Source organism: Nesoenas mayeri (genome assembly GCF_963082525.1).
Source record: "Nesoenas mayeri genome assembly, chromosome: 1".
NCBI classification, from domain to species: Eukaryota; Metazoa; Chordata; class Aves; order Columbiformes; family Columbidae; genus Nesoenas; species Nesoenas mayeri.
The window spans coordinates 149,860,140-149,872,618 of NC_137541.1; positions in this window are offsets into that span (position 1 = coordinate 149,860,140).

Consider the following 12,479-nt stretch of genomic DNA (forward strand, 5'->3'; position numbering starts at 1 on the left):
GTTCTTCATCAAAGAGCTACATGTCCCTCCTAGCCACTTTTCATGGCAAGGGCTGCAAAAAGAAAGGGAGAATTGCTGGAGACAGAAGAGGTCTCTGATGTGCTGATACCTGCAAAAGGAGCTGGTGCTATTCTGCTGCTTCTTTGTACCATCTTTTCACCTAATATTCACCTAAAACTCCTTTCTACCATCCAAAGGCATAATTTCCCACCAGCTGTTTCCTGCACGCACACTTGTCTCTGAGGGCATGGGAGAGAGCGCACAGATGGGTGATCTTGATGGCATAACACTCCCAGGTGAGTCGTTAACAGGTTCATCTACATCAGCATTTTAACCCAGACCAGGAATGTAGTTTTATAGTGGTGGTCCTGGTGGTCCCCACTCACTGCAGTGTGGGTTACATCACGGTAAAGCCTCAGGGTGTGTAAATGGAGTTCCCCAAAGGACATTAAACCTGATGCGTCTCAGCTGCACGCCTAACGTGCCCCCGTGTGGTCCTGGGGATCAGACTAGCACTTTTACCCCCTGAATTATGTCTTGTCAATGATAGGTCCTCAGCATCAATGGTGTTATTCTACAAACCCGCATTTATTGAGTTTGTTACTTGCTGAGGCAGACATAGTGTGTCCAGTTCGCATACAAAGAGTTAAGGCAGTCTGTGGTCTGGGGTCAGAAAGGTGTTATCCTGCTGGACAGTTTGACAGGGAGGGCCAGACCGTGTTCCTCATTCATAGTACAGGGTATGATCTATCTTCAAGTATCCATCAGATATCCTGTGACTGCAGGAACTGGAAATGTTCTCAGTTTCTCCTAATTTTTCCTCTGCTGCATTAAAGGTATCACAATTGATCTTTTCCTGCAGGTCTCAAGCTTGTGGCAGGACATTTGTGTGTGGAGGGCATGGGAAATGGCCCTTCAATCAAAGCCTCTGTCACAGTCAATGGGGACTGGTTTCAGCAACCCAGCAGATCCCCTCCAGCCCTGTGCTCCTCCACCTGTACAAATGTCAGAGAGGAGAGACAAAAACAACCCCAGAGTCAGGGGCATAGATCAAGATGTAAAGTCAATGCAAAGTGGTAGGCTCCCAATTCATTCAGTACCCTTTTTCACAAGCTTGATTTTATGGTGGTCAGTTACCTTAGAAAGCAAACACTACTGACGTAAACCACTGATTTGCTGCCACTGTAAGGAAGCTGGTCTTCAGCCATGGGCTGTGTCCATCTCCCAAGTGCTCTGGGCATTGACAAGCTTGGAGTTCTGCAATTTCTGGAGCAATTTCCATGGATTTTGTCTGAAAGTCTGTAAAAAATGTCACTCTGACTCAGTGCTTCAGTGCTGCTGGGTTGATACCCAAGGGAAAATGCCTGTCTTCAGCCTCACTATTTTCACCAGCACCAGATGATCTATCAGAAAAATACTTTCCCCTCGCCCCTGCCCCAAAAAGATACTTCTGTGATTTAACATCCCTGACTCAAAATGATGCCCAAAGCAAGCAGCATTTGCTGCTGTTGTGAAATGGCTTTTCACCCCGCACAGAGTCCTGTCCCCACCAACTGGAATTACTTCATTTCTCCCTTCCTTCCCATCAAAGCACAGTTGTATTCTTACACAACAGGACAAAACACATTGATGATTAAATGACAACATAATGCAGCTAGAAACTTTCTAAGGTCTTCTGTAGTTAGCTGAGAAAATGCTCTAATTCACAAAAGCATACTTTTTGTATCCCTTTGGAGGATAGAAATTACAGTACATTACAGAGGTTCCTCAAACCACTTCCAGCTATGAAGGTGCCAAACAGCTATGAGATGTCCCCTTGAGCCCCCAGCAGTACCCACCCATGCTCTGAGCATCCCTGGAGCTACCTGGCTGGCTCTGAAGCCACCCATTCCACCCAGCCCATCCCCACATGCAGCCTCACTCACTGGCTCTAGCATCACCTGGACTGGGACATATCCAGGCTTGTAGGCTCAGTCTCTCTGTGCAAACCAGTCTTGCAGCTCAGGAAACTGAGAAAGGGCCATTTCCAGCCACTTTGTTATGGCTCTGGCAGCACAGGGGTATTTTTGCATCGTTGAGTTCCTCATGGTAAACAGATCTCTTAAAGGCAGTACAACGGCAGAACATCGTCTTTTTATTTTTACTTGTCTTTTTCTCTAATAGTGCAAAACCACACTTGTTTTCCTCATTTTTCTCTGGGAATTATTCCTTTGTTATGCCTCCATCTATTTCCCTTGTATTCTCCATAGAGCTGTAGATATTATAAACTTCCCAAATTCTACCACTTCCTTTTTTATCTGGGTGCTAACACAGAAACCACAGAAAATAAGACCAGACTGGGCCTTGGGAAGTGCTCTAGTCCATCACTGTGACTGAGACAGGATGGCCTGTATTTATGTCATTCCCAACAGGTATTTGCCTAACTGGTTCTTAAAGAAAACTTTTAGCCTACCAGGGAACTTAGTCCTCACCACATGGGGGACTGCTACCAGGGATATCACCCTGCCCGCATATAGCCCCATGGTGTGCTGACAAATGCTGACCCATTTCCCCTTCCTGAGAACAACCAGACCCTGAAACTCAGGTGTACCCACGACACCTAAGAAATGACAGTTCTGTCACCTGCTGATTTTTGCATTGGTGGTTGTGTCATGTGTTTTCCTGGGATACGATGCATCTGAGCTTGTACATCCCCATTTTCCCCATTCTTTGTACTGAGGTTTACTCCTGAAAAATTGCTTTTGACAAAGCAATCTCTCTAACCACATGTCTGCCTGTTTTACTGGGGCTGTGGGAAGAGATCCCACCTGCGCTGTGCTGTGCCTTTCTCCCTGGCAGATGCTCCCCTCCTTTTGTCTGCCATTTAAAAATCTTGGCAAATTTTGCTTTGAGGAGTCAAATAATAAAGCTGTTTCAGTCTCTCACTGTGATGGTAGTTCCTTTTCATGCAAAGTTTTAAAAAAGACTCACTTCTCTTTTTGTACAGGGTGGTTTACCCTAAAATGTTACTGATCTCTGAGAGCTCCTTTCAGCAAGTGACAGACAGCTCTTACAAGTCTCCTACAAAGCCACTGCAAAATCCTCCTACTTATTTTCTGAGGCAGAATGCAGCTCATTCTGTTAAAAAGTATATTGGGTGAATACATAATGTCTTTTTCAGAAGGTCTATTGCATTATTATCTTCACATTCACTTCATTAGATACTATGAAAACACAGAAAAAAGCATTGAAAATCTGCTTTTCTCTCAACCATTAGTACACCAACCTCTTCACACGGCTCTGTAGCACTACCTAGGTGGAAGGGCCAATGTGTGCCGTACTATCAGTACCTCCTTGTGAATCGTATCTACAGATCAGCCTGTGGATTGGTGCTTATGAAGCAGATGTTACCACACGACAGCTATGGTGAGTTATTTTTGAAGCACGCTCTTGTGGTGCAGTGGTAGATGAGGGCAACGGTAGATCATAGAATAGTTTGGGTTGGAAGGGACCTTCAAAAGTCATCTAGTCCAAGCCCCCTGCAATGAGCAGGGACATCTGCAACTAGATCAGGTTGCTCAGAGCCCCATCCAGCCTGGCCTGGAATGTCTCCAAGGATGGGGCATCTACCACCTCTCTGGGCAACTTGTTCCAGTGCTTTCTTACCCTCATTGTAAAAAGTTTCTTCCTCGTGTCTAGCCTGAATCTTCCCTCCTTTAATTTAAAACCACTACCCCTTGTCTTATCACAACAAGCCCTGCTAAAATGTCTGTCCCCATCTTTATTTTAGGCCCCTTTAAAGTACTGAAAGGCCACAATAAGGTCTCTCCAGAGACTTCTCCAGGCTGCACAACCCAAACTCAGCCTGTCCTCATAGGAGAAGTGTTTTCATCCCTCTGAGCATTTTTGTGGCCTCATCTGAACCCTCTCCAACAGGTCCATGAAGATGTGCAGGTAGCCTGAAGGGTTAAGGGCGCAGTTAAGAGGACAATGGAGAAATAACTAACAGCAGGCATAAATGTCTGTGTGTTTGTGTGCGTGTTGTGGGAAAAGTCTGTTCTGGAGCCAGGCATCTGCTTCTGCCAGTACCAGGCAGGGTACCAGCTGCTCGCAGGGGTACACAAGCACACTGAATGATGGACCATATCCTTCATAGCAGGGCATTTATCCAAGTTACTGAGAACACATTGCAAAATATCCTCTTTTTCACCATTGTGGGAACAGGTTGTATGCTGTTTATAGTGGTTTTTGTGGGGGTAAGCCTCCAAAAGAGTGGCAGACAATGTTGCTTAAGCTGTTGATGTAGCAAAAGCAGATTAGACTGCTGCTGGCCTTTGTTCTTTTTTATTTTTCTTGGCACTTGATTCTTAATACCTTTTCTCCATTACATTTTTGCCACACAAGATAGTTAAAATACCCACCACAAATCTATGTTTTTGTGGAAGCAGAGACTGATGCTTCCTTCAGATCTAAAGCTGCCAGACATCTGAAATGAAAATAGGTAACAGAAAGACCCAAACTGAGCCCCACTTGGCATACAAAGTCCTCCCTGTAGGTGCTAGACCTTGTTCTTCCCTTGCAGGAAGAAATTCAGATATTTAGACCTCTTTTCCCAAGACAGGTGGAAGCTCCTTTGCCAGAATCAACCGAAACTGACAGGACTTGGCAGCACAGGTTTGTATTTCAAACACTTGTAAAGTATTGATGGTTATTTAACACTTCGCTGCAGCTAAGGCTTCATGTTCTGGTGGTTGCTTCAGGTAAAATGCCTCACTAGTGTGCCCAGTCAACACTTCAGAGATGTGTACTGATTTCTGCATAAGCATAAACAAGGCTGGAATAGCTGCATGCTTGAAATGTCTCCTTTTCATCGGTGTTTCTAAAGGTTTGTGACAGTAGCTCCTGAGATCTGTTTTAGCCACTGCCTACAGCCTCCATACTCTGCAGTGGTGAAGGATGTGGTTGCCCCTTTGCATCTTCCCTCACATGCCTGGAGATCATCAGCATCTTAATATACACATATCTGAGCAGCACATCTTGAAGAGTCACAGTCTTTGATGGGAAACCGTCCTTCTCCTGTCTGTTAGAGAGCTGAGGGGACACCTTTTTATTCCAAGCTCTGCATTTTAGCATATTATTAACATTTATTAGCATATTGAAGTCAAAGTAAAAGCAGGAAGCAGTAAAGCTTTATCTCTTTTCCCAGCTCGTTTTGTCAGAAATATTTATAGTAGTTTGGCCCACAGTGTTAATATTACAGGGCTTGGCTGATTCATTTGCATAAACAGGCAGCATGAAGTGATTAAGTCTGTCTCAGCCCCACTGTCACAGACGTCACATTACATGGCCTTACCACTTTTTCATTTTGTGACTTCCTAAGAAAGCCTGTGATGGTGTTGCTCCTGAATAGCAATCTGACTTTTGACCAAAATGTATAATTGGTTATAAACATCTCTACTACATTCTGCATTAGCCCAGTAAAGAGGAGTTCCCACTCAATTTTTTTTGAGAAAACAGTTTATGACATTATTTTGCTGAGTTTAAGAAGAACTTCTCTCAAATTTATTGTCTTCTTGCACCAGCATTTCCTCTGTGTGCAGATTTTTACAACACACAGTAGTACCGACAATGTGCAAATATGGTCTGGAAGGACAGAGTTGTAGACTCCATAATTTTATTGATTATGTTCAGTTTTAAATTATGGGGTGGAAAACCTAATGTGCAATACCCTGGACTATATAATTTATGCTCTACAAATGAGGTATAAATGCTGTTCTGCTGGGCCACATTATCATTGTAGATGGGTGAATTATTACAGAAAGGGTAAGACAGTAAGAACTGGCCTTCCAGTTATAAGTTATAATTCGGGTTCTCATATGGGAAATAAAAATGAGAAGATTAACACACTAGAAAGAAACACCTTTTTTTGGTTTTTTGTAGAGTGAGATAAGGACCAAGCAAAACAAGTCGATTCAATGTGAATCACGCTAAGCCATTTATTACAGAAACAAGTCTCCTTATATACGTAACTATATTCTAATCACGCGTCCACGCTCCAAGCATGGATTCGTTAAATGAGGATCATGGGCTGTCCGTGCTCTGGAGTCTCACTGATGATACGTCCGATGATTCATGCCACGCCAGGACCCCGGTGATTGAGGAACGCCCCTCTTTCTCACAGCAGACTCTGTTCTCGAAGTGGCCTTGAGATACCTTTGAGCCTGACTAATTCAGCAACAGGTCTTAATCTATCAAAACCCATCCACAGTTTTTTTTCTAAATACAAAGCTGGTACATAGTGAGCATTTCTGCAAATGAAAGAAAATGTGCTTTGATTATATTCAAGACCTTTTTATGTTTTCTTTCCATAAGTGATCTAGCAAATAAGTGCTCTGATTGTAATGATCATGAGGAAGGTAAATCCCAGAGAAATGTATGAAGAGTGAATGCCAATTTGTGAAGAGATACTTGCACAAGAAACCCAGTATGAATGATCACTCTTCTCTACCTGGAAAATATGAATGCCTCCATATAAACACCACATGTAAGAATATCACCTTGAATACTGGGCACTGACTGCTTGATTAATTACTGTACTACAGGCAATACATTTTTACATAATTTCTCCAGTAAATATTTCTGATGAAACAGAAATAAAATTTTTAAAGTTTTGCTATCAGTGCCTTTGTGAGCGTAAATACTGTCATATAAAACCTCCCCTGCAAATGTATCCTGGGCTGTTCAGTGTTAAAAAAATCATAATTTCAACTTAGGGAGTCACTTGAATCTTAACAGTGGCATCTAAATGTGTATCAAAACTAATATAAAGTTATAAAAATAGGCACATGGCATATGAACAGCAGTAGAAGATTTTACCATCCATTTTGCTAAATCCTACAAACCTCAGGATCTTGCAACTGTGCTTTCTGTAGAAGAAATAAACTAAAGACACAGAACCTGAAGTACTTCCTAATATAATTTCTCTGTATAGAGATGGATGTGCACTCCAGCTGTTTACTGAAGACAGAGCTGATTTAGAGCTGACACCATAAAGCACCTCCTCCTTTGACAGCTCTCCATGAGGCAAGAAGTGGAGGCTGCTCCTAAACTTCAGCGCAGCTGGCTCCTTGCCTTCTGCAAAATCTGTAGCCAGCATTTCACTACAGCTGTGGGTGGTTTCCTATTCTGGGCTTAAGTGCAAATTAGGGGGTAGCTTTTAATCCACAGGAACTCCTAATGCATTGGTCTCTACTAGGGTAAAAAACCCTCTCCTTCTTTCATGTCATTGAGATGGTTCAAGACAGCTGGATTAACTATTTAGTTGAGAGACACTATGCCCTTTCACTATGTCATTTGTTTCCTCTGCTATTTTGACAGAGCTTGTTGACTTTTATAACCTCATTTACAAAGGCAGGCAGTGACCACGACTTCCAGTTGACCTCAGCAAGAGCTGCTAAGTGTTCAGCTTTTTCTAAGAAAAAAAAATAAATCAGGTCATTAGAGCACAGTATGAGGAAGGTTTATGTCTTGCCACCAAATTCTGCATGCAAAGGAAGGTGTCAAGCTGGGTTATCATATTAGGCTGAGTTATCATATTCATTATTTCTGAGTAGATTGTTTACTTCTCTTCTTTAAAGATCCAATCAGCCTGTTAAATTTTGTATGCATCCAGTTAAGCTGATATTTAGTGAAATAAAAGTAAATAAAACTTTTTCTACCAAGACTGCATTTAGAAGAAGTATTTCTTCAGCAAGCTTGGCAAACTATAAAGAGGGGTTTTTTTCTTTCTTTCCCTTCTTTCCTCTCCTCCTAGTTCCACCTGGTGTTTCTGAATGGTATTGTTTTCCTCAGCTGCCTTCAGTGTTAAATAATTACTAAGTTATATCTATGGTGGTAAATACTTATGGGCATCTCATCAAAAAAACAGCTTTCTCTGGATATTTCAGACTGATTTTTTTCAGCTCACACTGCTAGAAAATATGAGTTGGTCTGTGGAAGTGCCTAATGTAAGGACCAAGACATGTAAGACCAATACGAAGAAGTTGGGGCAGGAGGTACCTTGGGAAGGTGAATCATGATGGCAACTGGAAAAGCTGCAGCCTTTCTTGAATAGGGTATTTCCAAGCTGATGGAAGACAAGACACCATTTATGCTATTTTCTTTTATCTTGCATGCTGCATTAAATAACAAGACAGCACTTCTTTATCCAGTGAATTTTCTCATTTCCACCTTTCTAATACATGCTTGTTGAAAACATAGCGTTCACGTGCTGGAACTGTTATTACCAGGCACATACAAAATACAAGTATTACAGTTTTTCTAGAGATGAGTAATTTCTGAATTTTAAAGATAAATATAGAGAGGAGAAGGAGAAAAAGCATAGGAAGAAGCTAAACACCATATTTCCCATTCCTCTTTGCAGGCATTTGGAGAAGCAATTATGCTAAATGACGGAGGGGAAGAGCTATAGCTGTGGTGAGTGAAATTTTGAAAGCTACTCTGTAGGGCATATTTCTCTATGTGCCTTTGGAGACCTGACTGGCTCCTGCTTTTCCTCGACTTGACACTGAACTTGAGAAATCACAGGAATGGTTTCGGTCACATCAAGTCAGCCATTGGAGCAGCGAGGAGAAAATATTACCCCATGCCTACTGTCCTTCCAAGAAATAAGTGCTGTACAAATCCTTTCAGCCTCAGATTAGAGGCTGGCTGATACTCATGCTATTATAGAAATCAAGTCCTCGCAAGACATCCAAATGCTGCTTATGAATGAAACATCAAAAGATCTCTTCCTGTGTAACAAACCACACTATAATCCTAGTAAGTGTGCCCTTATTAGAGCAGAAGTTACCTCTTCATTTATTATTCATGAAAACATTACAATGTCTTCAGAAATATATTCTGCAGCAGGTAATCTAGCATGGGAAAACAAAAAAAACGCATATATCTAATTATAAGAGACATTGTAAAAATCCTGTAGCAGTGTACTTCCTTAGCACTTGCAAAGTACTACATTATAGATTAAAACAACACAAACATATTACAGTTTGAATAGTGTTTCACTTTTATTGGATGTATGTTGCTAAGAAACGAAATCGAAATGTCTCTTTTGAACCTGAAGCCTCTTGGGAGCATGGTATTGCATACATAGTAAATGTTTTTCACTTTAGGAAGGATTAAATGGTGGGCCAGGAGAAGCAGGGAGGGTTCATTAGTATTGCATGTTTTCCAATCTATTGCCAATGAACCCAACTATTACAGTAGTAAAAGCTATGTAAGGAGCTTCAGTTTGTTCTGGGATGAAGTGTTGGCAGCTGCTTGTTTGAATATTAATAAAGTCTATTGAGTTATTCCCTGCCTCTATTGTCTGTGGTTTGAAACTGTGAAGACTTATCTGCGTATTGTGTCTTTATGTTTCTAAGTACACGCCTGTCTGCAGAGATGGTACTTATTTTGTTCCTAGAGATGGTACGCTTCGTTATAGAGAAAATTACAACCTTGCGCTCCATTAAACATTTATTTTGGCATCATTGTTGGTTGCTGTTTTCCCTCTTCGATTTAAAGAAGTCAATGCTGATTGAAAGAACACGTGCTCTCTCTTACATATGGTAATTAATCCTCATTCTCCCAAACTTTTACAAATAAAAGTCAAAGTTATTTCTGAACCACATGCAAAAAAAGAGAAGTTAATTCTCCTTTTAAAAACATTTATTAAGTCAAAAGCATTATACAGAAATTAATAACTTTACAGTGTATAGTATTTTTTCAAGTTTTAGCTGCAGATGGCTTGTTAACTTGATCATGCATGAATTAATTTAGGGTACAACAACAGTTTCTGCTGGCTGTGTGTGCTGGTTAAAGTTTGAGGGAAACACTGATAACATGATGGTTCAGAATGGCAGTGCTCAGCCCTGTGGGAAAGAAGAGACCTGGAAATTTCCCTTGGAGAGGTGAGAACCAGCCATCGCTGCTTCCTCGGGGGCATAAACACAACTCCTGTGCCTATACAGCACTGGGAAGATATGCACAAGATGGACCTCCAGAAAAAAACATGGTTCCAGGCAAATCAGTTTTCTTGGCTGACTGCTCTGAGTAATTGGGTAACCCTGACTAAAATTGGAAATACTAAGCATCCCCAACTGAACACAGTCCAGTCTCTATGAAAGCCATAAATATGAGAAATCCAGATGTCAAGTGTAAGTTTACTGACAACTGGGCCTTTAAAAACAACTGCAACACAATGAGATTAAACAGCTAATTTTAAACTCTTAAAAAGACTTTCAATTAGAAACATATATATTAATCATGGAAGTATCTCCTTCCCTGCAACACATTTCTTTAAAACAACTGGGTGGGCATTTCTTTAGTGGTAGGACAGTGATGAAACAGTTTGCCTTCTCAGGGTTGTAACAAAAAAATAATGAAGGAGGAATAAGTACGATGCCATATCTGGGTCTACTAGCAAGGTGACTTTGCTGTGAGAGGATGAAGTCCAGCTTTGCCAGCTAAGCTGTGTTCTCCCTGCTGCTGTGGTGTATACACAGTTTTAGTAAGTCCCACAAGAAAAGTCTTTATCAGTTATCCTCAAAGATGCTGTTAAATTTACATGTGAATTAGTGGGAAGATATCAACGAACTGGAAAAAATATTTTGATAAATGTGGTAAATGAATTAATCACTAACAGAAGTACCACTCAATTTTTAAGAAAAAATCTGTGTGGCCGAGTGAAGACAGTTTAATCATGACCAGAAAATAAGAGAAGGGAAGGGAAGGGGAAGGGGAAGGGGAAAGGGAAAAGGAAAGGGAAAGGGAAAGGGAAAGGGAAAGGGAAAGGGAAAGGGAAAGGGAAAGGGAGAAGAGGAAAACGAATGTATTTTTTATCATCTTATGGAACCGTAACTGACTCCTACAGATGGCAAGGAACTAACAAATGTCACTATAGTCAGAACCTGACAAAGTTCCTCAGGACTAGAATAATATTCCTCTTCAGCCTTTGATGCCATCAAGCTCATTTCCACCCAGAATAAAAGCTCCTTGCATCATTTATGCTGAATTTACTGCAAAGAAGGTAATCTCATAAATGTCTGAAGCTATTTTTAAGCCCTTTCAAAAAAAGGTTATAGTAAAAGCTGCATCTTGAAAGCCATGTCAAAGGAATGGTGGATAATCACACTGGAAGGGCAGTGCCTTGCCAGGAGGGTAGATGCATAGTGAGAGCTGCACAACAGGCAACACCTGCCTTGCCTTTGTCCGCGTCTTCAAAAAATCCCAAACTCTATGGTATGTGATAAATCTTGTCAAAAAACTGCAGTTGTTTGACAGACAAGGATAATGATATTGGCAATGGACACCATGTATTCTCAGAAGAAGTGCCCTTTCATTTTGCAAGTTTATTGAAACCAAACCACAATATAACAGAGTCATCTTCTTCATTTATAGAGTTTTAACATTTATCTTTCATTTTTATAGTCAAAATCATTTGCCCCCCCCCTTTTTTTTGAGGGATGACTTTCACGAAGACACACCGATTATACAGTCCAGGTGCAAGGGAGGGGGCAGAACAGCTGGCCATGGCTATTGGAGAAGATAAGGCAGAGCAGCTGCAGATCCTACCTGAACATCTGCTGCCATTCCACCACCCTGTTAGAGATATCTTCCTGACCTGTGGCCAACAAGACCAGCATGCATGTAAGGAGATACTTGTCCCTTCAAAGGAGGAGGATGTGTGTGTAGATAGATAGATAGATAATCTCAATCAAAAAATCTCACCCCCAGTTAAAGGAGAAAACTGAAGATCCCATAATCAAACTTGTCCATTTTGCAGAAGTATTACCATGATCAGTAATCAGTTGGGCATTTTTTTCTAGAGCTATCACATTGTTTAGGTCCAACAAAACAAATAAACAAACAAAACAGAGCTGACAGGCTCCCATCCTTCCCTCTGTTTAATATTAATATCATTCACTTCAGAAGCTCAAGAGTGCCTTAATTTTTTGACTTTAAATGTAAATAAAGCAAGTAATGTAAGCATAACTGAATGATCATTTAAACATACAGAGAAAATGCAAGAGTAAAAATGGACTGCTGTGCATTCCACCATAAGTTTAATTACATTGATTCATTCTAAAATAATAATGCCTACCATTCTTATAATGCTTTCCAGGTTTGGGAGGAATCATACAAATAAAAGCTGCTCGTTGTTATGTAGTAGGCAAACGTTCCCTAGCTGTGCAAACTAAATAGCTATTGTGCTGTAGACACTTACAAGCAGAGCAAGAATACAAGCAAGGATTGCGAATAATTTCTATATAATCACATTCCATTTGGTAGAAGACTGGAAAGGAGTTAGCCATTTTCAAGAGCAGAATGCAAATATACGAAGGCAAAGCTGAAGGTGCAATGTCCAGATACTGTCCCCAGAAAATGCCTTCTAAGCCAACATAGATACAGCCACAGTCAGTAAAAACTGTCAGTCTGTCCCGTTCTGAATTTAACAGGAA